We start from the raw sequence: 26,604 nt of genomic DNA on the forward strand, positions 1-26,604 counted from the left end.
GACTCCAGGCGGCTGGCGTGTCCAGGGCCCGGGTCCGCGGCTGGAAGGTAGGGAGAGGGGTGGGGAGAAATCCCAGTTCTCAACCCAGGCCACACAAAGAGAAGGGGAAGGCGTATGAAAGTGACTGCATCATTCAGATAGAAAATCCACTTTTCTCCAGTTCTCTGGATCTTTTATCAGCAGGGAATTGGGAGAGGGTGTATTTTGAAGGAGAGGGATGGCGAGCAAGGATGAGCTAGATGAGAGCTCAGGGGTGAGCTGGATTTACAGGGACCATTCATCCTAGAAACAGGTGTGATGCAAATATTACATATTTTCTTAACTTGAACATTTTCTTCTGCATTTTGCGTTTCTTTTCTCATAAATTTTTTTCAATAATGTTTTGTTATTAACTATTAACAATTTAGCAATTATATCTTTGAATATTTTTCCATGTAAATAAATGTAAAAGCATATAGGGTGGGAAGAGGATGCACTGAGATTCAGATTACCTGGATTCTGTTAAGCCTTTACCACTGCTGGCTTGTGATTCTGAGCTAGCCATTGCCCTCCTCTCGCAGTAGGAAGAAAAGTAATACCTTTCTGATAGGGTTGTGGAGAGAATCACATGAGATAAAGTAGCAAACGGAAGGGTCTGGGGAATGGGTTCTGATCTCCCATGTGGAAAAATTAGTTCCTGAACCTACAGCCATATGGAGGAGCAGGTATTTTTGAAGGAGATGAGTTCTTCTAGTCTAGGTTAGCCACAGTGTTTCTCCAGAAGATGCCAAGTTGCAAACTGCACCCAGAGCAAACCCAGATCAGGGCAAGCACTTGGAAGGCCCTGAATATAAGCTGCCGGGGGGGTTTCTCTACACATTCTGATGGGCTGTGGTGATGGTCGTCAAACACATCCTTGTGACCTCCTCTACGCTGACTAGTACAGCAGTTGAGAAGACAAAGGAACCCAAGAGGTGAAGACAGAACTTCAACTAAATTACAAAACTTCAGCTTAATTACTGATAAAGCTGTATTAGAGGATGTAACTTGAGCTAGGGCCACACATGTCCCGTTGGACATATCCCCCCTGAAACTCCTGAGCTGGGGAGACCCAGCTTAGGGAGAAAAAGAGAAGAGAGCATCCTGAGGACAAGGGTCTTTGAGGAGCAAGTCCAGGAGGAGAAGGCACAAGTATCTCCTCCCTTAGTCACCATTCCTGGAAGACAGTCCTTCCTTAGGGAGGCTAGAGTGAGGGGGTGGAATGAAAGGCCGAAGTTACTGTCTCAGCGCCGTCCCTTCCTGAGATAGAGGGCTCACTCTACAGACCAAGGAGAAATGGCTCTCCCCTAGCAAGAATAGTCGCTCTTCTTAAAGACGCCTTTATTTAGTGCTGACTGTGTATCAGGTTCCTTGCTGGGTAGTGGATGATGTGGGCACTCTGGTGCAGAAGAAGACAGACATGTCTAAGTGTATCTCGTGTAGGTGTGGCACAGACCCAGGCCTCAGAGCCCAAGGTGGAGGGATTTACTACTTCCTGGAGCAGTTGGGCGCTTCCATCTGTGCTAGAAGGATGATAGGGTAGTTTCCCTGGTTCTTCTGAGTCTTCAAAGACAGAGGCATCACATAAACCCCAGAGACTGGAAAACGCCTCCACCTCACCAATTCTACATGACACTGCTATCACCTCTCTGAGGCATACATGGAAAATCCCCAAGGATGGGGAGAGGAACGCAGGAATGGAGAGAAGTAAGGCTCCACCTGCTCAGTCCCATTTTCAAGTAGAGGAAGGTTCTGGTCTGGGGGCTGCTCAGGGCTCTGAATGGTCTTTTTGTCTCTACAGAGTGTCACCGCAGGCTTCCAATTGCTGGGCATTGAACTTTCACCTCCACAAGGCTAGAAAGAGGAATTGCTCCTTTTGCCCTACCAGAGGCAGCAAGGTACAGTGGAAAGAGAACAGAACTTAGAGAAAAATGCCCTGAATTCAAGTCTGCTCTCCAGCTGAGTCACCATGAGCAGGCCGTTTAACCTCTCTCTATCTGAGACATGAGGAAAATAATAAAGTATTTTCAGGATTGACTGAGAATCAAATGAGATAGCATATATGAGAACTTCATAAACCATAAATAATCACAAAATGTTAATTATTATCATTATTCAGACTTCACTGACTTCTTCCTCTGCTCTGTACTCACTGCCTATGGATCTGTCTCTGATATCAAAGCCACCTTCCTGCATAGCTGGGGCCTTGGGGATATGCTGAAGTCGATGTAGCTGGGAATAACAAGACAACTGAAATACCAGATGGGATTCCTCTTGGAGTTACAAGGGCAATATGAGGACTCAGAGGGCAAGATATTATATAAACTGTACGTATTGCACCCAGAACATACATACATATATGGACATAGACACATAAGCATAGTGTACCTGGCTTATAAGCATGGTGTGCCTGACACCAAATAAATACCGAATGAATGAATAACTGGAAGACAAGCTGGACTAAAGGAAGAAGAATTAGGCAAAGAATCCAGTCTTAAATTCCATTTGGCTACTAACTACAGTAGTTATGTGACTTCAAGAAAGTCCCTTTCCCTCTCAGTTCCCTCTTTGTCATCTGTAAAATAGTGGTCAAAATATCTGCCTTGCCTACCTTATAGGGTTATTGTAAGAATAAAATCATATGTTTTCCTCTAAGATGCAGAAAAAGTCCAAAGTCCTATTTGTGTAACACCAAGCTCTCAGCCATCTGTAATGAATTACTTAATAAACAGTTTTTATGGATGTGTTAAAGCACTTCAAAAGTTAAAAGCCTATGCAAATGGAAAGTACTATTTTTATCTGCTATTGACATGCAAACACATATGCCATAGAATATAATGCACAGAGAGGCAATTTAAGGACCTTAGGTACACAGAATTGGATTCATTATATCCTTCAGTCATGAGACATCCTCATCATTGGATCACTGGTCCATGTATCTCTGCTTTTATTTAGTTAGTTATTAGTTATTTTTAATAATGTAATCAGCACTTGTGAACCCATCACCCACAATAAAAGCTAGGACTTTGATAATAACCTACATCTAACCAGATGGTCCCCCATCCCTCAATCAACCTGTTTTCCCAGCCCTATATAAACATGATCCTGAGTCCAATGTTCATCATTCCCTTGCTTTCCTTTTTTATATAATTTTGTGTTATGTGGATACATTTAAAGGTATAAATGTCTAGCCTTCATCATAAAAGATGCAGTTCAAAGTATCTCACAGGTGGATAGCTAAGGGTGTCTATCAGCAAGATGAGTTAAAATAAGAACACGTCTGTTGCTAATTTCAGAATATTCCCCTCCTTCTCAGGCTGCCTGTAATAAGAATTACATTTCCCAGCCTCTATTGCATCCGGTTTTGTTCATGAGGTTAAGTTCTAGCCAATGACTTGGAAATGGAAGTAGTTAAAAGGAAGAGGTAGGCCTTCCTCCTTCTCCTCTTTTCCCCTTTCTGCTGTCTGGAATGAGAACTTAACAGCTGAAACATGAGCAGCCATCTTGGACCATGAAGTGGAGGCCACAGGATGAAGATGACAGAGCAAAGAAGTAGGATCCCTAGTGAACACATATCCATCATAGTGGCCCTAAAGCACCTACCCAGACTCTTATATGAAAGAGAAATAAATGTGCTTCTTGTTGAAGTGACTGATGTTCTAGGGTTTCCTGTTACTCTGTCAAACCTTATCCCAACTATTACACAACTCTTAGAGTTATGGACTGTTACCCTCATTTATCTATTTTATACATGAGAAAGCTAAGTCTAGAGAAGTTAAATAACTTTCTCAGGGTCACCCAGCTAGCAAAGGACAAAACCCAGGTCTTTCTGACTCAACATCCTTGCTCCTGCCCCCCATGATAAACCCCTAGCAGACACATACCAACACATCCTTTTTGGTGTCAGGAATATGGTGTCTGCCATTTCTGGGCAGGAATGGCTCAAAGAGGTGTGGGCTATGCTTTCCATTTTAGATAGAGTTTTAAATTCCCATATTCCAATGTCCTTCCTCTTGGCCTAACCTGTTTCAGTTTATAGGCCTGTGTTAATTTACATAGCTGAGTTATAGGCTGAATCATGAATTCATGACAACTCTCTTCTCCCAAGTTTCCCCCACCTCCACCCTGCCTTCACAGCATCATGGAGTAAAAATTTCCTACTTTACTATGATGTGACATTAAGTATGGATGACAGAAGGTAGAAATTTATGAAGGGGGATTTCTTCAAAATTTTCAGAAAACATTCTCTTGATGAGACAGGGTGGTGGATCTGTATATGGACACAGATAAAGTGGCCTTTGTATCTGATTTCGTACCACAAAAAAAGATATTGCAGAAGGGAGCATGATTCATGGGAGGTCAGTCCACCAAAAACTCACCCTTGGAAAAGAAAATAATTTTAGGCCAGCGAGTGATAAGCAGTTTCATGTCTTAGACTAGTATTTCTTTAATAATATGAGAAATTCTCCGAAACAAGAATGGCAGATATATAAGTATCATTAGTCACAAAAATTTCTGAACTAGAAAGTGACTTCAAAACATTGGTCTGGATGGCTTGTACCATATTTTCCATCCTACTTCCCTCTGAAGATGCTAAGGGCTGACCTGCAGAAGAAAATTCTACAGAAGCAAATGCTGCTGGCAATGCCCTATGTGAGAACCCCAGAAGGGAAAAAATATTGAGCTCTCTCATGTGCCCTTGTCTGCACCCCCTCCTTTGACAGTTTAATGCCACAATGGGCAGCAGCTGGAGCACAGGGGAATAATGGGAATGGAAAGAGAAAGAAGGAAGTACCCAAAGAGGAATAGAAACATAACCTCTGCACATCAACAGATATAACATTGTCCAAAGAGACTACAAATGGAACTAATAGGCCCACAGGATGACTAATTATAAATTCTGCGGCTTACTATGGGAAATGTAAGGAAGAGAAGCAAGTATCTGACTGTATTCATAAAGACCTAAAGCTATGGTCCCTGTATTAGAAGCTTTACCCCTCCATTCCAGCCTATACCTGACACAGCAGTTGACAACCCAGATGAGTCTATAGCCTGGGTAATGAATTGAGGGAGGGAGAAAAGAAAAGCGGATTTGCCACCAAGGAACACAACCCAAGTGAGCCAACCCCAAAGAGTCATCAGGTCTTTGCCTACTGACCCGGTGACCCTGGATTGTTTTCCTCACTTAGCATAAGTGAATGGAAGTGGGAGGGGAGACAAGATAAGGCAGAAGCATGAAAGTGTGTGTATGTGTAATAGATGGAGATTTCCTAAAGTTACAATGATAAATATCCTCGCATAAGAACATAACTTTAAAGCAGCAGAGCGTAGTGGAATCAAATCCTGTGTTCAAATCCCACCTTCAATGTCAACCAAAAATTATAAAACATACAAAGCAACAGAAGCAAGGGCCCAGGCAAAGGAGAAGTTGAAAGCAATAGAAACCATCAGTGGGGAGCATCAGATCTGGGAGATTCCAGACAAAGACTTTTAAAAAATGGTCCCAAATAGGCTGGAAGAGCTCAAGTTTGAAAACATGGACAAAGAGCTAAAGGAAATCAGGAAAATGGTAGATGAGCACAAAGAGAATATCAATAGAGAGATGAAAATTATGAAAAGGAACCAAACAGAGTTTGTAGTTCTAGTAATGGGTGGTGGTAAGGGTCCTGCAACACTGTGAATGTGATTAACCCACTGAAGGATATGCTTGGGAGGGGTTAGGATGGGAAGATCTATATTGTACACGTTTCCACAATTTAAAAAAGAAATAGACACTAAAGAGATAATGACAAATGCAATACATGATACTGCATGGGATCTAAGGATGGAGGACAGAAGTTCTGCTCAAAATAACATTATAAGGACACAAGAAAAAGTGGAATATAGAATGTAAGCTTCATATCAATGTTAAATTTCTGTATCTGGATAACTGCAGGGTGATTACATAAGTGAATCTCTTGTTTGTAGGAAATGTACATGGAAATATTATGTGTTCGAGGTATATGGTGTGTGCAACATGCTCTCAAATGTTCAGAGAGTAGGTAGATGACAGATATATAGATGACAGATATATAGATAGATATAAATAGATGATAGTATGGTACAGCAAAAATGGCAAAATGTTAAAATTGGTGGATCTTGGTATCTGGGAGAGTGGGGGTATGTTGGAGTTTGTATTATTTTTACAACTGTCCTGTAAGTTTGAAATTGTTTCAAAATAAAAAGTTAAAAGAAAAAATTCCATCTCCACTACTTACTAGTATACTTAACTGCACCTTATTGTTCTCTTTATATAATAAAGAGGGATATAACATTCCCTAGATTAAGTACATTTAGAGCATTTAGAACTGTTAATGACACATAGTAACCGGGTTCTATAAATGACAGCTCTCATTATATGGCAGATACTTGCATACAAGTCACCTCATTCAATCCTCTCAGCAATGCTGTATTATTATTTCTGTTATTTTGATCATTGAAACCGCTATGGCTTAGCAAGATGAAAAATCTTACCAAGTCATCACACAACTAGAGGGGGAAGAGCTGGAATTCAGACCCACGCTGTTTTACATGCCACAGAGCTCATGCCCCTAAATGCTCTTTTAAGCGGTCCAGCTACCAGCCACCTGCCAGGCCACTCTGGGGAAGTCACCCCAACGTGTGTGCATTGCTTAGGAGAAGAAACAGCCTGCGGCTAAGAATTTATTCAGAGCTTCCAAAGAGTCTCCCTCTAAGATGGAGAGTCAAAGGCAACTAATAAAGTTGTTTAAACATTAATGGATTTGGGGTCCTAGCACTTGTAAGCTTCTGAGGAAAGATCTACATATATGAGGTATGTGCAATAAATACTACATTTTGTTTTGTTTTTGCTCATTCCATGTCTGAGTGAGGTAGGAGCTTGTTTTTTCCTTTAATGTTCTTCATCAGGTTGGGAAAATTTTAAAACTGTAGAGATGAAAAGGACATATGGAAATCACCTGGTCTGACCCCCTGCCTCCAAAGACCATACCTGCATCATTATAAACAGGTAAGAGTGTGACCTTAAATATTTTTGGCTCTCAAAACTTCTGGTACCTCATTACGCCTCAACAGAGAGTTCTTCCTTTTGTGTGGCCAATGTACCACAAATAGCAGGCAAGTCCCTCTGGTTCCTGGAAGGAACTTGATGCTGGGGAGGGGGCTACTCACATCCCTGGATCGATGTCTAAAGACCCCTGCAGTGGAGCAGAGGAGGTGTGGAGGGAAATTGGATGTGCTGGAGGAGGTAAGCTGGCACGTGGGCCAGTCTGAGACCTGTGCCACCCCCAAACCCCCCATCATCAACGTTGCACCTCCTTTCATGTCAACACACATTGACTGAGCACCAGTTAGTGCCAGAATTGTGCAGGGGCATGGGAAGGCCAGATGCCCTTGATGCAGCTGTAATTTAGGGGAGTGCCAGGCAAGAAACTTGAACACAGGTCTGACTCGAGTGCCTCGAGAAGGTTTAACTGTGGTGCTCCAGGGTTCATAAACAGGAGAGACTCACCCAGGAAGCCTTCGCACAGGAGACCTGCATTTGACTTAGACCTCTAAAGATGAGTGAGAATTCTCCAGGTAGAGGAGGGAAAAGGCTTAAGAGAGTAAGGTAAGACTGGGAACAAAGGATTGGAGACAAGGAATTTTATGACCGGTTGAGAAGCAGCAGGTGTTCAGCAGGGCTGGGATGGAGGGTTTGTAGGGGAGAGGGTCAAGATTTGAGACAAGAGGCCTACTCAAGGGCTAGAAATTCCCCTAAGGTTTTAGACTTTAGGCAATAGGGAGCCACTGATAATGTACGTGATAGTGCTGTACAAACTTCAACTAATTATATGAATTTAAGTTATCTAAAACACAAAGGAGAGAAATATTTGGAATGAAACAAATGGACTACCACTCATATACAATCCTGTGTGCCAGTTTGGATGTATTATGTCCCCCAAAACGCCATGTTCTTTAATGCAACCTTGTTGGGGTAGATGGATTAGTGTTGATTAGGTTGGAATCTTTGGATTAGGTTGTTTCCACGGAGATGTGACCCACCCAACTGTGGGTAATACCTTTGATTAGATTATTTCCATGGAGGTATGGCCCCACGCATTCAGCATGGGTCTTGATTAGTTTACTGGAGACCTATAAGAACTCAGACAGAAGGAGCTCTGTACTGTAGATGAGATAGACATTTTGGAGATGGCCGTTGAAAGCAGACTTTTGCTGACGCTTTGGAGATGCTAGCCTTGTGTTTGCTCTGGAGAAGCTAAGAGAGGACAAAACACCCCAACCACAACATTCTGAAGAACGCGCAGGAGCTGAGAGAGGAGCTAGAACATAATCCGGGATCAGCAGACGCCAGCCACGTGCTTTCCCAGCTAACAGATGTTTTCTGGATGCCATTGGCCTTCCTTCAGCAAAGGTATACTTATGTTGATACCTTAATTTGGACATTTTCCTGGCCTTCAGACTGTAAATTTGTAACCAAATAACCCCCTTTATAAAAGCCAATCCATTTCTGGTATTTTGCTTAATGGCAGCGTTAGCAAACCGGAATACCTGGAAAACTGAGGCAGCTTCTGGCTCTACCCAGGAGGGCACTGGGTCCCTGGGTGCTGGCACTGGTCCATGCCCTCCCTGTTGTTCCCAAGTACAAAGTAACCAGCAGCACAAATGGTCTGCCCCTGTTGATCTTTCCCAGTAGAAGGTCTCCTGCTGTCCATTAGGTGGGAGAATCAGGAGGGCAGCAGATCCATCCCCCCTCCTGGACCATTCAGATCTTCCCCTATAGCAATGCAGCTCCTCCTAGTGCAAGATTTGGACATTTGGAAAATCTCAAACCTGAGTGGCCATCCCACCTTCGACAAATCCTTCAAAGTCTAAAGTCTGTCCCAGATAAGGCCACCACAATGCAGTTGTCTCATAGCCCTGAGGAGAGGGTCAAAGTACTCTTCTCTCTCTCTCTCTTTTTTTTTTTTTTTACATGGAGGAGACCTACAAAGTAACAATTCTTTTTTGTTGTTGTCGTTGGAAACTTTACTGCTTTCACATAGAGTTATGAGTTGAATTGTGCCCTCGAGTACTCCAGAATGTGACCTCACTTGGAAATAGGGTCGTTGCAGATGGAATTAGTTAAGATGAAGTCATGGTGGAGTAGGGTGGGCCCTTAATAAAATACAAGTGGTGTCTTATGAGAAGGGGAGGACAGATAGACACAGAAGGAGAAGGGCATTCAAAGATGGAGGCAGAGATTGGAAAGCTGCCTCTGTAAACCAAGGAACACCAAGCATTGCCGGCAAATGCCAGAAGCTGGAAGAGGCAGGGAAGGGTGCTCGCCTCCATGTTTCAGAGGGAGCGTGGCCCTGCTGACACCCTGATTTAGGATTTCTGGCCTCCAGAACCATTAGACAATAAACTTTTGTTGTTTCAAGCCACCCAGATTGGGGTACTTTGTGACAGTAGCTCTAGGAAGCCAAGACAAGTGGTATAAAATGCAAAAGCCCAAAAGGGCAGATAGTAAAATGTCTCCCTCCTACCTTCACCCTCAGCCACCCAGTTCTCTGTCCCAGTTTCTTGTTGTGTCCTTCTGAAGATATTCAAACCGGTACAACCCTCCAATGAAGAACTACCAGAGCCCGTGTTTCATCTAAATCCCAAGAGCTCGAATCCTAATCCCAGAAGTCATGTTGTTGAGAGGAGAGTCCTATAGCAGACCATGCCACCCAAAGGGGCAACCTCCTCTCTTGGGTCTCAGCATTCGACATGTCCCCTCACAGGAGGGTGAGGCTTCTCTCAGTATCAGTGGGGACAGTGTACAGTTCTCCTTCACGGAGGCATAGAAAGTGGGAGTATAACAACTGAGGGTGGAAGTTGGGTAAATGAGTCGGGAAGAGGGTGGGGCAAATTCTGGAAAGAAAGAAACGTGGGAGGATGCTAGCCTGGTTGGGAAGGTAAGCCAGGAAGCCGAGTCTCTGGCTGACTGCCCACTTGTGTCTGCAGAGCCGTTTGGCACCAAGGCCCCTGGGAGAGCGCTACTGGCAGGGTAGCAAAGAGGGTCCTGTGTTGACAGCCTCCCCTGGGCCTTCCTCCAGGCAGGTCAGGGCCCAGCAGAGGTGTTTCTTCATGTCCTTGATTTAATCACAGCTGCCCAGGCCACAGAGCCTCTGCTCACGTCACTCCCCAGGAATCTGGTTCTTGTTTACCGTGAGGATGTGGGGTTATTACAAAGCCTGGTGGCCCTCCCCCAGCATCTCCAGAGAGGATGTGGAGGAGCCCAGGGCCTGGGAAGGAGAGCCGGGTCCATCCAGGGAGAATTGCTGAGTGTGAGGGACCAGCAGGCCTTCCAGGGCCCTGTCCTTCCCAGGGCTCCCTGTGAGACAATCCAGAGAAGGGCCTGTGGGATTCCTGGGGCCTTCCTTGAGGGAGACACCTGGGGCCTATCTTCCTAAGAAGCTGGGAAAAGAAACAACGGGGCAGGGTCGGAGGGTGGGGAGTAAATTAAGAAGAGAACAGGCAAGGAATGGGGCCCAGGAAGCAGGGAGAATTCAGTTCAATTTGATGGCAGCAACTATGGGCTCCATGCTATGTTAAAAAATAATAGAAAAGCTGAGGAGAGAGTGAACCCTCGGAGATGGACGTTGCTAACTTTGTTTCTAGCCCTACTGATGTGCCCAAAGCCTGTGACAGAATATGGCTGGCTGGATGGAAGGGAAGATGGTGGATGAGAAGACAAAGACAAATTTAAAAGCTTGTGACAATAGCTCACATTTATTAAACACATTTGATGCTTTGCATGTGTTAATCCCTGCAACAACTCTAGGAGACAGGTGTTACTGATATTAATATTTAATATTAATATTAAACATGAGGAAATCAAGGTATAGTGAATTTAAGGGGCTGGAGTGGGGATTTAATGCAGGAAGATAGAATCCAAAGCCTAGGTTCTCAGCTACCATGCTAACTTGAACATGGAGCAGGACGCACTGGAAGGTCACTACCGAAAGACAGACAACTGCTGCCACTTGGGGCATACGGTTCTATGGAAGGGTTCTCCTTCCTGGGTCAGTGGCCCTGCTGTGACCCTCATTCCCATCCCAGCCCGTGGGTGGGCTCCTCTGGAGCCCGATTCAGGGCTCAGAAAAAACTTGTGACATAAAGACAGTAACGGTTTCCCCAAATAAAAATTCCAGTAATCTATTAATTTGGGATCAGGTTCTTGGTCTGAAAGCCATAAACAGGTGTAGACCCTGGGAACCAGAACTAGACCCAACATCCTGCACAGCTGAAATGCCCTCTCTGTCTCTTTCTGTCTCTCTCTTCTCTCTCCCCTACCCTGCCTGATGCTTTTTTCTCTCTTGTTTCCTCTGAGTTTTTCAGAACATTGTCTAAATGAGGAGATAATTCTGAAACACTAGCTTGGTTCATTTACTTCCCCACAGCTGTCTGCTCTTTTCTCCTTGGGAAGTTGAGCTAACAAGGTAGTACAAAAATCAGGTCATGTTCACTGTTTTTCAGTTTTCAGAGGCCACGGTGCTGCAAATGGAAATGTCAAGCGGGGTGGGGGGATGATTACATTGGCCCTGAAGCCCAGTGTTTGGACCACCATTTATCCATAATCGATTTTTGAAAAAGACAAAGGACATGAATAATCAACCAAGCAGATGGAGTGTCACACAGCCAGCCCAGAAGAGAAAAACACGGCTCCCCGAAGGGAGAGGGAGGAAAGGCCTCTGGTCCAAGATGTGTCTCTGTTGTGGGGACAAAATGCAATACAAAGAAAGGCTCATGGCTCGGACCTGCCTTCCACAGATAAGGTGTTTGTAGCAGGAACCAATTAATCACTGGGCTTCTCCTTTAACATCTCCCGACAGCGTGGGCAGCTTCCTCTAGGAAACGGGGAAGGAAGTAGTAAGGAAGGACCCTCGGGATAGCGCATGAAGGGGGAAGTGTGGGCATCCGATTAAGGTTGAAAGTTCTGGAAACTGGTTATTTTAAGACGCTCCTTGTAAAACACACACACACACACACACACACACACACACACACACACACCACCAGAGGCTGTTCCAGCCTGTGACAGGCCCGCAGTATTCTTTGGCTGGCTTCTTCTTGCCTTCAGGTCCAGCTGAGGAGATGGGGCCAAGCATTTATCACTGGGCACTTTAGTCAGTTTCACTTCCTGTTTCTCATACTGAAAGCATAATAATCATCATAATGATAATAATTCTGCAGCCTTGCCTCTGCCTTCTATTTATCTAGGGCCTCCCAGAAGTGTGTGTATAAGTGGGAGGGGGAGAACACAGCCTATCTACTCTATCAATCAACAACAGTCTGGGGGTGGAGGTGGGGGATGGAGGTTGGGGAGGGGAATTAGGAATTAGCAATGGGAATTATTAAGCTCATTTTTTCAAGAGGAGGAAACTAAATGGTCTGAAAATTCCAAACGGCTATTCTTAGCATAAGGACATTTGTAAATCTCTTCTCCCCTTGTCCTCCCCAAATAAATCCTGTCCCAAACCTTGTCAATCCTCCAGTCTACCCCTTGGGGTTTTGGGCTCAGAGAGTTCAAGCTAACTTCCCAGAGACACACAGCAGGTCAGCAGGGAAGATAAGACCAGACCAGGCTTCTTTTGCCCCCGTCAAGAGCTGTAACCGAGAAAGGGAATTTCCAACTCTATGGGGAACTCACGAAGTTGTTAGGAAAAACCACAACTATTTCTGCTAAGGAAAAAATATGCAGTCCCTGCAAACTTAAAACCCTAGAACAATAAGAAAGAGTTCTCTTATTGCTAAGAATATGTTCAGACCATCTAAGAATAGGGTGGGGGGAGGAGGAGCAGCTTTCAGTCTTTAGTCAGGAAACAGATTCTTAGAATAGGGGTGTCAGGACTGTATTTTACGTTTTTACTACCAATTAATAGGTGAGCTCTAAGGACAAAGGTGGGGCACTTTACAGGCTCTGGGGAATCAGATGGGGGTTGGAAAGTGGGGGAAGGAGCCATTATCTTGATGACAATGTGTGACAGAGCCACCTTGAGATCTAACCCTCCCTTTGGGGATCTGAGGCAAAGGGGAGGTAGGGAGAGAGGAAGCAGTTGGTTCAAAAGTCCTTTCGATAAGAAAAAAAAAGCAGGTAAATAAAAAAAAAAAAGCAAAGCCACCAAAAAGAAGGTCTAACTGAGTTAAATTTAAAAAACTCCTTCTCTGTCAGCGAGACACAGACGTACATACCACAGACCCATCCTGAAGCACTAAGCTATGCTAAGGATGAGGAGAGGATGTGACGTCATACATTTATTTATTGTTATATTTATTGTTCTTGGATTTTTTCCCCCCAAAGGCAATCATAAGCCTGGGGCTAGATGGTGACTGGCAGGTTAAAAATGTGGGAATGAAAAACATCCACTGTGACCCCATGAATAATAAGCACAAGGCTGTCAGATGTTGAATCAGTGCAGGGAGGGAATAGTAATGATATCAAACGCTCACCTAGCATTCGCTTATGTGCTAGATGCTGTTCCAGCTGTTGTAAGCATTTTGCATATATTTGCTCATTTAACACTCATGGCAATTTTGTGAAATAGGCCACTATTGTTACATTATCATTCATATTCATTTCTGAGTCTGTAGAAAAACTAGGTTATTTAGCTCCTCACTTCTGCCTCTCCTCCCAGCAGAAACTATCAAAGGCCCAGGACCCAGTGCAAAATGAAAATGCAGGGCCCCTTATTCAAAAATTAAGAATTTCAAGAGATCAACAGGAGAACATTAAACCAAGTGCAAGTCCTTCTAAGTGTGGGTCCCTGTGTGAGTACACAGGTCACAAGCCCAAAAAGCTGGCCCTGCATAGATCCCACCCTGCGTCCTTGCAGAGACTTGTGCAACCTTCTGTTAACCTGGCCTGCTACATGCCCAGATCCTGAACCAGAAAAGGAGAAGAAGAAAACCACATCCTACCCCAAAACATCAGGCTTCTGTGTGTGACTTTGTTGAAGAAGGTATTCCACAGCTAAAGAAAAGTTAGCAAACCATGATTCCAGATGACTTTTAAGATGTCTCCTGCTACTGCATTAGACTTGTCCTTTTACTCAACCCTCTCCTCACATCCCACATCCAATGGGCTGGTAGTACTTGCCGATTCAATGTCAGCAAGGCCTCCTGTATCCTGCCCTCTTTTCCATCTCCCCAGCCACTGCCCTAGTTTTCTCTCACCTAGAATATTCCAGTAGCTTGCTAACTAGATGCCTTGCTGTTTCCAACCCCCTGTTTTTTCATTCCATTCTTCACTCTGCTTCTGTTTGGTGCTTATCACACTGGGCTGTTATCAGTTACATTTTCATCTTTCTCCCCCCATGAGCTGTAAATTTCTCTAGGGCAGCGACTCTATTCTCAGTCCACTGTACATTTCTCAGTAGACTTGGGAAGAGAGCTCGGAGCTTGCTGGGTGCTTATGCACTGCCTGCCTTGCAAATGTCTCTCTGTTTCCTTCCAGCCCATTTTCTGGACTACAGTTCCACTTTTTGAATTCTCAAATCAAAAGGGAGATGCTCCTGTCCGAATTCCAGAGGAGCACATGACATCCAGAATGCTACCTCATAATACAGTCAAGATGTGGCTAACCAGAAAGATTAGGGAGATTTGCCTCCCTATGGATTAATGGTGAACAGTGATGATGGTGAGCAGCTGTGGAGAGGGCTAATCAGTGATTCTTGCTTGCAGCTATAGACAGAAGGCTTGTTTGGCCTGGCTTCAACCAGAAGTGCAGAGGATCTGATTTCCAAAATCTTCACTACTGGTCACAAAGTAATGGTAGCTCAGGATTGGTTTAAAGAGTGAGGGCTTTCACCTGCTTTAGAGGAGAAGCCCCAATCAAAGAAGGTTTACCTTAACATTATAAGGAGTCTTACTGGTATCCTGATTTCATGTGAAGACCAACTTGAATCGCCGTGGGTCCCAAATGTGACAACCTCCCTGTATCAGTGTGATAGTTAGGTTCATGTGTCAACTTAGCCAGGTGATGGTACCCAGGCATCTGGTCAAGTAAGCACTGACATAACCGTTGCTGCGAGGATGTTGGTGTCTGGTTAATAAACCAACAGGCTGGCTTATTAAATCATCAGTCAATTGGCTGCAGCTGTGACTGATGACTCAACAAGGTCGTGTCTTCCACAATGAGAGAATGCAGTCAGCTGGATTTAATCCAATCAGTTGAAGACTTTTAAGCAAGACAGATAGAGGACCTTCACTTCTTCGGCTGACCAGCGAAGCATTTCCTGAGGAGTTCATCGAAGTTGCCAGTTCGTTGCCTGAGGAGTTCAGAATCAGACATCTTCATTGGAGTTGCCAGTTTGCTGCCTGCCCTATGGAATTGGGAGTCATGCATTCCCACAGTTGTGTGAGACATTTTTATAAATCTTATATTTATAGCTATCTCCTGTTGATTCTGTTTCCCTAGAGAAACCTAACTAATACAATCAGTTAGAATTCTTTCAGCTCAATAACAGATAACTAGCAGTGGCTTAAACCATACAGGAGCTTACTTATAGTTTCTCAATATGACTGAAGGAAGATGATCTCAAGGTTGTTCAGCCACTCAGCAGTGTCCTTAAGGACCATCAAGGAGCCAGTCTTACCACGCTTCTGCTTTGCCATCCTCAGCAAATGGGATCTTGTCCTCCAGCTTATCACTTCAGTGTTGCAAGGAGGCTGTAGCACTCCTAAGCTTCACATCTTCATATGATATAGTCCAACGGAGCAAGGAAAGAAGCAGAGGTAAAGAAAAATTAAAATAAATTAAAAATATTTTAAAAAACATTTTTTCTCCTGTGGCTATCTTATTTATCAAGAGAAAAGTATTTCCCAGAAAACCCCAGCAGACTTCCCCTCTGTGTCTCATTGGCCAGCAGTTGGGCACATACCCATTCCTAACCGAGCACTGGACCAAAGGACTGGAATTCCTATGACTCAGCCCCTGGGGTGGGGGAAGTGTCTACCTTCCCCCAGCAGTTTGCTATCTATCTGCTTAACCAATCTGAGAGTTCTGTCCCAGGGAAGAAGTGGTGGGGGTTGAGTAGGTAAAGAATGGCATTCACCCCTCTCCCACTCAGGAGGCTCCTTCCCCTGCACCTGAAAGCACATTTAAGTATCGCTCGCCCTCAGTCCTGCCTCTCCCTGACATTTGCCCAGTTTTTCCTCTTCCCTTTCCTGGCATATTCACTGTAGGAGCCATGTAACTGTACTTGCTCTCTCACTTCCTCATCTCCTGATCTCTCCTCAACTCTACTACAGTCTGACTTTTGTCCCTGCCACTCCACTCATCTCATTATCTTAGCTCACTCTGTCAGAGCTCTCTGCTGGGTTTGTCACTTTGGGCCATTCCTTCTTCCTCAAAACTCTCCCTTCCTTGACTCTCAGGACATCAAATCTGAATTCTCTTCTACATCCCTGCCCACTTCTTCCTTCAATGGCTCTTCTCCCCTGCCTGTCCCTGAAATGTCAGGGCATCACAAGGTTCCTTCCCTGGCTGTGTTTTCTAATCATTCCATACTATTTCCAAGGTTTCAACTATCGGGTAACCCTCACACCAATGACCCCCAAATCTATAAATCTAGCCCAAATATTTCTCTTGAACCACATACCCATAGTGGGATTCCTATTGCTAGATATTCCCTGATACCTGTGAGGATTCAGGGCCCAGGGCCCCATCCCCTCCTCCATTACTGAAATATACAGAGCTGCCTACATCACCAGGCAACAGGCCCCTCCCGCTCAGGGGGAGAAAGCATTAAAATTTCTCTCCCCTAATTGCTGTTAGTAACCAAATCTTATGAGATGTTTGTAAAGCAAACCTCACAAGACCTTGTTGTCATCAAATCTTGTGAGAGACCCTGTTGTCACAATCCTTTATACGTGCCCCCCACCCCCACCCCATCCCCGGCAGTCTCTCTCTCCCTCTGTGCAGAACACTGACTTCACTGTTCCCAAACAGCCACAATCAGGAAGATTTGTCTCCTGTGTGTAAATCCCTAATCAAACTCATGGGTAACTCTGTGCCCAGTGTGTTCTTTGTTCTTGGGGTTAATCTGGGTTGGAACATCTGGCAAGCCAGCCAGGAGACCAAGGAACCACCAGCTATAATGAGCCGGAGTCCTGGGAAAGGAAATAGAGCCGAGGGAATCCTGGGATGGCCTGAAACATCCATGTGGGGAAGGGTGGCAGTCCTCCTGGATGAGTTAGGGCCACTGAGGGAGTATGGTGATGCCCAGAATTCCCTGGCCGGATTGCTGGTTCTCTTGCAGCAGGCTGCAGGACAGTTAGGATTAGAAAAAGGAGAGCCACCATGGCTGTTGCATGGCCTCTGTTAGGAGCTGTGGACTCGGCCATGGAAGAGACTCTGGCAGTCAAAGCTGAGATTCACAACCTAGAAGAGGAACTTAAGTTAGAAAGAGACATGCAGAGAGCCCAAGCAGATTTGAAGACTACATTACATGAGAGGCAGCTGCGCTGTGTAGATGAAAGTTTAGAAATATTAGCATGCCATTATGCTACAGTGAGAGGGTGCAAGCTGCCCAAAGGGCAAGTCAGGCATATCATGACTTCCCCTGACAGGGATCTCAAAGTGTGGGACCCCATTGATTTTCTTCAGATGAGGATGAGCCCCCATCTGACTGGGAACCTGAAATTGAGGAATGTAAGCTCGTGTGTCCCCTGGTCCAACAAAAGATCAAAATGGAACAGATACAACACCTGAACCCCATGCAGGGGGGTGGGGCGGATGGCACTGCAGCTGCCACTGCCCTACCAGCACCTCCTGATCGAAAGATGCTGGTTACAATGTGCGGTGACACTGCCACTGAATTATGGGAAATTAGGAATCAATACTGACAAAAACCTAAAGAAATTTTACTAAATTGGCTGCTGTGCCTGTGGGACACTGGTGCAGAGGGAATACTGCTTTCAGTTCATGAAATAAGCAACTTGGCCTCTATTACCATTCACCCTTCCCTGAAAAGAGTATATATTCCTTAGCCACCTGACCTGAGTCCAGCTCACAGGTTAATTGGTTAGTGACTCAGTGTAAAGAAACTTGGCCCAGTGTGGGCGATAGACCTCAGGTTACCCCCACATTGAAGCACACCTGATGAATTACAAGCTGTAATAAGGGGGCTAGGAATGAAACATGCAGTTTATGCTGCTGACTTTGTGGGACCAGATAACAAAACTTTCACCACGGTATAAAGGACACAGTCTTACATAGAGCTGGAATCAATGGTATGGAACACTGTTGCCCATTCTTAGCCCATTGGTGCGGCGACTCATCTCTAGGGCTTCCCAAGTAGTAGCAGATCTAGGAGATTCTGACTGCCTAAGGCAAAAAGGAGCTGGGGCCAGGGCTACAGGCTGTGCCCCAAAAGGACATGACAAAAGGACATTTGTTGTGCAGACAAATGTGGGCTGACATAATAGCTGCTGGTACTAAAATTGAAGATATTGATAGCTAAACCCTGTGCTAGTAAGGTTATGGAGTAAATTACCAAAGGAGCAGAGATACACTGAATTTAGAACCAGATCACTGGAGGGAGAAACGAACTCTGGCCGAGAAATTCAGCCCATACCAGTATAAAGAGCCCTCCACTCCCCCTGCCAAGGAGGCATGGCAACCCCCTTTTCCCTCACATGGGGGATGGGCCAAGATCCCCAAATAAGAGCTATGCATGGGGACACTGGGGATTGGAGGCTGCATATTGAGGTAACTATTTTTTGGTCCCCCACTAATAAACACAGAGTTTTGGCACTGGTGGATACTGGAGCAGAATGCACCCTAATATATGGAAAATAGCCACAGTCCAGAATGCCTACATTGGCCAGCGCCTGGCACAGAGGCCAAAGTATTGAAGCAATACCACAACAATTACTAATGAAGAAGATTGGCTGGCTACCACCACAAAAGTACACAGTGTACATATCTCCTATTTCATAATATATATTGGGAATTTATATTTTGCAGAATATCACTTTGCAACCTATTGTAGATAGTTTCCATCTCTGGTGCTGACTGGTCAAAACCCAAAGAGGGCATGTTAAGGGGTCACTGGCAAAGGTATCCTCCCCCAGATGCACAGTAGCAGTGCGTCAGTGTAGGTTGCCAGGGGGCCATCAAGAAGTGACTGCTACCATCAAGGAATTAGAGAGAGTGGGCATTATCATCCCCACTCACAGCCCATTTAATAGTCCAGTATGGCCAGTAAGAAAAACTGATGGAACCAGCTCAATAACTATGACTAAAGAGCTTAACAAGGTTACTCTTCCTTTGTTTGCAGCTGTACCACATATAGCTACTTTGTTACAGGACATAAGTACATAGTTAGGCCAGTTTCATTTTGTTTTAGACCTTGCTAATGCCTTTTTTTTTTTTTTTTTTTTTTTTCACCTTAGACCCCTCTAGCCAGCCTGCATTCGCATTCGCATGGGAAGGACAACAGTGGACATTTACAGTGCTACCACAAGGATATCTCCATAGTCCCACTCGTTGCTATGGTATAGTAGCCCAAGATTTAAATACGTGGAAACCTCCAGCAGAGGTCACTCTTTTTCATTATATTGATGATACTATGTTAACCAGTAACTATCTTGCAGAACTGGAGACTGTTGACAAAGTCTTACTGGCCCACCTTGAAAGTCGAGGTTGGGTAGTGAATTAGCACAAATTACAAAGGCTGGGGTACTCTATCAAGTTCTTGGTTGTTGTTTGATCGGGTAAGACCAAGACTACCCCCTCTGTTGGTGACAAAGTGCAAAATTATCCCACCCCACATACTCCTAAACAGCTAATGGCTTTCCTGGTTTGTTGGGCTATTGGAGACCATTTACACCCCATTTAGCACAAATCCTAAAATCTTTGTATGTCCTAGTCAGGAAAGGGAAAACACAGGAATGGGACGTTCCACAGCAGGCTGCCTTTAAAAAGGCTTAGCAAGCCATTGCAGAGGCTCAAGAGGGGGGTGGACCCAGACGGACCTTGTGAATTGGATGTGGCCAGTACCAATATTGGCTTTGGGTGGGGCTTGTGGCAAAGGCGACAGGCAAAATGAGTTCCCCTAGGCTTTTGGTCTCAGCTTTGGAAAGAGGCCAAGCTATGAAATAGCCCCTCAGAAAAACATATAGTAGAAAAATGATGTGCTGCCTATAATGCCCTGCTGCAGGTTGAAGGACTAACCCACCAATGTCTTGTGTCATTGTGCACTGCCATCCCCATACAGGGGTGGATAAAAGAGCAAAAAAAATCGCATTCAGGAAGTGCTCAGCTGGGTACTCTGACAAAATGGAAAGCCTGTCTGCTGCAATGCAGTTTCTGTAACAAGAGCCTCTTAAGTGCAGAAATGCATAATATTCTAGGACAAGTTTCCTATGCGGAAGAGCAGTGCTTGCCCGCCCTGCTGATGCTCACAAGGTGGCTGTTTCTGCACGTACCATTGATGGATATGGCAGTATACCCGGGTCTGCGTGGTATACTGATGGATCAACACACGGGCAGCCCACCACCTGGACGGCAGCAGCTGTGTAACATGGTACACACACCATATGATGGGAAACTGAGACTATGCAAAACAGCCAATGGGTTAAATTAAGGGCTATATAGATGGTCATTGTTCATAAACCAGGAGATGCACCAACTGTTTGTATTGACAAGGAGGCAGTGTACTGGGGCTTAACAGCATGGATGACCACGTGGAAGCAAGAGCAATGGACCACTGTGTGCCGCCCCTTATGGGGGAAAGAAATGTGGGAAGACATCTGGGCTGCCTGTCCCAAGCAAGGTAACTGTGTTTCACATTTCTGTGCCTAACACCGACTCCTTACCTAGCAACATCAAGGCAGATGCTTTAGCAAAAACTCATAGCCTTGATTCAACATTACACGAGGCTGCTGAATGGCTACACAGGAAGACAGGACACTGAGGATACCAGACTCTGTGGAGACTGGCACAGCAGTTAAAGTTGCCCATCACGTGGCAACAGCTGAAAGACGTGGATGCATGACTCTCCTGCTCACTGTGACGACCAAGAATGCTTCCTCACCAACTCAGACACATTGACCGTGAGCAGATTCCAGTCACCAGATGACAAGTCGACTACACTGGGTCCCTTCCCTTATCTGAGGGAAGACATAGACACAGCCACTGGACTGTTGCTGGCCTTCACAGTAGGGAAAGCTAACCAAAGCGCTACAATACGTAGCCTAGAGAAGCTAAGTGCCTTTTTCAGGGCCCCCATACATGTGGACAGTGATAGAGAGACACCCTGTACAGGACAACTAACCAAGCCTGGGCTACTGAACATGACGTCTTATGGACATTTCACTTGCCTTACAACCCCACAGCAGTGGGGTTAAGTGAAAGAATGAATGGACTTTTAAAAGAGCAGTTAAAAGATAACAAGCAATCTCTACAGCAGTGGACACGCTGACTGTATCTGGCCCTCACCAACCTCAGTACATGACCCCAAGCAGCTACTCCTGCTCCTGCTGAATTAGTAACGGCTGGACCTACGCAAGTCCTGTGCATACAGGTAAAGGGACCAGCGATGCTACAATCGTGACAAGGTAATAAAAATAATTTGCTCTTGCCTGTGCCACAGCATTAGAAATTGGGGAAAATAAGGTCAATTGGCCACAGTACTGGTCAATGCAGCCATGATGGTTGGGAATACTAGGCCCTTGGGATAACGGGGTCACCCGAAATTTAAGCATTAAACCACAGTTTATACAAAAAAATGCCGAAAGTTGGATATAAAACTAACCCGGGACCCCCATACTTCAACGTACTGCATGCATGACTTTGTGGATATTTATTAAGCATAAGCTAACTGTGGATTTAACTCCAGCAGACTCCCTGCAACTGCAGGGGGTAAAAGTGTGGTATCTAAAACCCCTCATAGCACCCCTTCCCCAGGAACTCTTCTGTCGACTAATGGAAACTTAGCTTGTACATTGTTAGATCAGCATAAGCATTTTTCTTTTCACTCACAGCACCTTATGGGCCTCAGCTGTAACTCATGCCCACAAGTGAACCCAATGTTGGGTTCGCCCAGACTTGCCACCTTTAGGTGCTACTGGCCTTTCTTGGACTGTAACCCCTGCAAATTGGACTGCATGGGATACCCTGCTGGCCTGGCAGAATTCAATGCATTGGAAAATAAGACTGAAAATCACAGATTTTATCAATTGTCAGTAGTGTCTCTTTGTGGGGTTGTTATTTCTGTGGGGAGAGGGATATCCCCAGTGTTCTGTTGTCTCTTACCCTGAAATGTCTGTCCTATGATTACCATAGTCTGCTGCGTGGGGTGGAATGTGAGGACCCAGGGCCCTGGCCCCACCCCCTCCTCCATTATGAGATACAGGCAGCCACCCACATGACTGGGCAACAGGTCCCTCCTCCCCCTGGGGTGGGGGGTGGGAGCATTAAAACTTCCCACCCCTAATCACTGTTAGTAACCATATCTTGCCTGAGATCCTGTTGTAACCAAATCTTACGAGAGACTCCACTGTCACAAAACTTTATAAGCTCCCCCCTCCCCCCCCCTCCACACATACTCCTCTTGCTCTCTGCGCAAAACGCTGACTTCACTGTTTCCAACCTGCTGCAATTGGGAGGATTCATCTCCTGTGTGTAAGTCCCTAATTAAACTCATGGGTAACTCTATGCTAGGTGTGTTCTTTGGTCTTGGGGCTAATCTGGGTTGGAACAACAATACCTTAAATTCAATAACTACAAAACCAATTCCATTATCTCTTCTCTCTCTGCCCCCTCCCCTCCCCCTCCCCCTCTCTCTCCCTCTCTCCTTTTTTCTGTTGTTCTGAGAAGGTTCCACCATCTATCAGTTGCCAAAGGCCAAAAGCTGGTAGTCAACCTTGACTCCTCACTGTCTCTCATCCCCAACACTCAATCAATGACCAATTTCTGTTAATCCCAGCTCCCTAATATCTGTAAAATCCATTTCCTTCCTCTCCATCCCCGTGTTACTGCCTTGCTTCAGGCATTCACCAGCTTTCACCTGAATTATGGCACCAGCCTCCTAACTGATCCTGGTCTTCCCCTCTCCAATCCATTCTCCCAATATCAACCCTGGTAATCTTTTCAAAATGCAAATTTGATCACATTATCAAGGGCTTAAAATTCTTTCAACACTTTTTCCAGCCAGTGCTGTGTGATGGGTGTCCCCCCAGGACGACAGGCACAAGAACCACAAGACCGGGCATGAGGAAAAGCCCTGCCTCAAGGAGTGGAGGTGTGAGCTGGAATGCCGGCCTGCCAACACTAAGATTGGCCCTTGCTGCATATAAACAGTTTGCCAGGAGGAGGCAACAAGAAGTATCCTGCCCTGAGGCTGGGCCTGGGAAGCTTCTCCTGGGGCTCTGAGGGTCGTACTCACAAAGTGGGGATTTTCAGTGTTGTCTCCAACACATCCAGTAACGGGCTAGTCTGCACGGAGACCCTGCGGAAGAACTGTTGTTCTCACTGCCAGCACACCTGGCAACGGTGCGGGTTCCGCTGAGCACTGCCCTTGGGCCTCAACAAGGGGACCAGGCTCATTCCCAAAGGGGAAGAGATTTTAAACAAAAAGTGATTTAAAAAAAAAATCAGAAGATAATATGATGAAAGAAAAAAGAATGCCAAGATCAGCGGTCTCCTAGCAGAGCAGTTCCAGCAGGGTAAGCTTCTTGCAGGTGTTGCGTCGAGGCCAGGCCAGTGTGGTCAAGCAGATGGCTACTGTACTAGAAGGCTAGAGGCTGGAGCTCTATCTGGGGAAAATCCTCCTCCCTCCCATCGTAGCTCAGTAAGAAAAGTATTGATTGTCATTTGAAAATCTTTCAGGCCCAGAGCCTAGAGAAACAGGTGTGGCTCTTCACAGTCTTGGCCTCAAAGTTCATGGGCAGTATTATTAGACGATCAATCTCTAAGTGCTGTGTAGGTTAGACTGAAGAGAGGACGCACTGTGACAGGGGAAATAATTGAGATTACTATAAAATAGTGTTTTAAAATCTCTATCAAGTTTGCTGATTTTGTAAGCCTTCTGCCTTGTTTGTCTTTATATCACTCCAGGCTCCTTGACTATACACAGTGCCCAATGAATATTTATCAACTTGAAATCGAAGTGTACTACTTTCCGTTGGATTTTAACTATTCCAACTACTTCTCATGGTAGACAGAGCCATATATCCAATAGGCTGAAGATCTTGGCCAGATCACTTAATTTCCACAGATCACTTACTCAATGATCTTATCTTAGAATTTGTGGGGGACAAGAAATGTACAAAGTAATAGGAATAAACGAGTGGATGAAAGATGCATTGTGGAAAATGATTGAGAGGACCTGGTTATTACGAAAGCCTGGGTGCCCGTGGGAAGCAGAATGCCCTCTGCCCCAGGGGAATGGAGCCAAGTTCTTGAATTTGAAAATAATAAAAACATGATAGTTTGGTTTAGAGGATGAGTAGAGTGGCCCATGTGAATGATTGCATAAGAAGAGGTGTGTGTGTGTTGCGGGGGGGACAGAAAAAGGGACGGGAAGAAGGAACACGTAACATGAGTAAACAAATCAGGACAACTACTACTAATGAAATAGACATCTGAAGGTTTGATTTCAGATAAAAGCAAAGAAAGTAACATTTCCTGTTCACATTTTACCAGCACCCAACTTGAAAAGACTGAGGTCAGAGTTTAGACAATGGGAAGAACTCTCTTTCTTAAGACCTGACAAAAAAGGAGCAAACAGGAAATGGAACTGAAATAAAAAAGGAGAGCTATTTCTGAAGATGCATCTGTGAAATTCTCTAATAGGTAGAAGGGAGAGAGAACTGATACAACCGAGTTTCTACTATTCTAAGGAAAAGTACTTCCTGTATGTCTCAGTCAAACCTCATACCATCTGGTAAGAATTATTCACATTTTGTGACTTAATAAAGAACCTAGACACGTACTTAATAAGAGACAGAGACAGCACTTGAATCCAGATCTTCATGACCCCAAAGTACATGTCCTTGTCATCTGCTTACGACCAAGAGCAGCCAGCAAGTCTCCTTTCCCAGCGGTAGGGATTGATCCATCCAGATTCATTCATTCGTTATACAAATCTTATTGAGTGCCCATTATGGATCAGGCATGGAGCTAGGCATTGGGGTTGGCTGTAGTTCTGCATGTGGAGGTCCCTTCTGGCTACAGAATTTGGCAACTACGGGAAATGTGCAGGCAGCCAGGGCCCCTACTGTTCTGTTGCAGGGCCTGATGATCTCCTCCTGGGGAAAGGGGCTGGAATGCAAGGCCAAGAAATCTGAGGGTCAAAGCTGAGCTGCAGCAGTCTCTCACAGGGTCCTGGGTTAACATAGGCCCAGGACTCCTCCGTAAGTCTTTACAGCCTGAGAGCCATAATCTCCAGGTCACCCCATCCTCCCCTGGTGGCCAGCCCTGAACAGCTGGGAAAGGTGGTTTCCTGGCCACGACAGAAGGAGCCTGTAGCCATGTGGGGCTGAGCCAGGTCCAGGCATGAGTGACAGGGACAGCAGCTTCTGACAGGGAAGACCACCCTAGCAATGGGACTACTGGGTCCCAGGACCCATACATCCTGCTTCGGGGACTATACCCCCATAGCACCGTGACAGGCAGCAGAAAGGAGTGCTGAGATGACAATAACCCCCTGTGTGCAATCAGTGGCTTGTTCACAGGCACGACCTCATTAGATCTTATAGCTTCCCTGGGAGGCAGGCAGAGCCTCTATCATCATCTCCACACTACTGATATGGAAACATTTAGGCTGGAGGAAGGATATTCAAACAGGTAGTTTATTTGTCTCCATTGAGCAAAAAGAAAAAGTGACAATCTTCTTATAGGAACCAGTGCTCTTTCCACTATAACATGTCAATCCATATATTTGAAAGAAACTCTTGGCTAGCGACCATAAAAACAATCAGGAGAAAAAGAAGGACGCTAGAGAGAATCAACCCTGGACTCACACTGCAGGATCACTGTCATCTTTTGGAGCATTGGGGAAGACAGTGGACTGAGGGAGGGGCCAAATAGCTGCCCCTGTGTGACTTTATTCCTATACTCGCCACCAGAGGGGGCAGTTGCTCCACGTGGGTGGTCTTCTACACCCAGAAAGCACGTGCTAAGAGTGCGAGACTCCCAAGGCTCTGAGGGTCATTTTAGCTCTCCCTTGCCCAAGTGCTGCTTGCAATTACTTGATAAACATTGCATTATTTTAGATAAGGAAGGCCCGCAGGCCCAGGATTGTTTCCCCCACTCTTAAAGAGCTCCAGGAATAGACAGACCCCAGCACTTGGCTTGGCTGCAGTTAGAAGACTTGGTGTGGCCTGCTGGCTGCTCAAAGCCCCAGAGACCAGAAACCAGACACACCAGGCGGCTATGCCTTTGCCCCTGTGGAGGAAGCACTGGTTCCTCCTTCTCCCAAGGAGATCCCACACAGCTGTCCCAGATGCCCAATCCAGCCATTCTTCAGGCTGTTTCGAGGTGATGTCTGTTCTCTTCTGTGGCTGTGCCTAGGAGCAACAGCTTCAACCCCT

The 26,604-nt window shown here is 45.4% G+C and overlaps 1 pseudogene; it reads left to right on the forward strand.

The window, feature by feature from the left end:
* Window positions 1–217: 217 nt before the first annotated feature.
* LOC119511594 lies at window positions 218–23,811 on the forward strand (annotated as a pseudogene).
* Window positions 23,812–26,604: the final 2,793 nt, after the last annotated feature.

Source organism: Choloepus didactylus, chromosome 2, assembly GCF_015220235.1.
Source record: "Choloepus didactylus isolate mChoDid1 chromosome 2, mChoDid1.pri, whole genome shotgun sequence".
In the NCBI taxonomy this organism is placed as follows: Eukaryota; Metazoa; Chordata; class Mammalia; order Pilosa; family Megalonychidae; genus Choloepus; species Choloepus didactylus.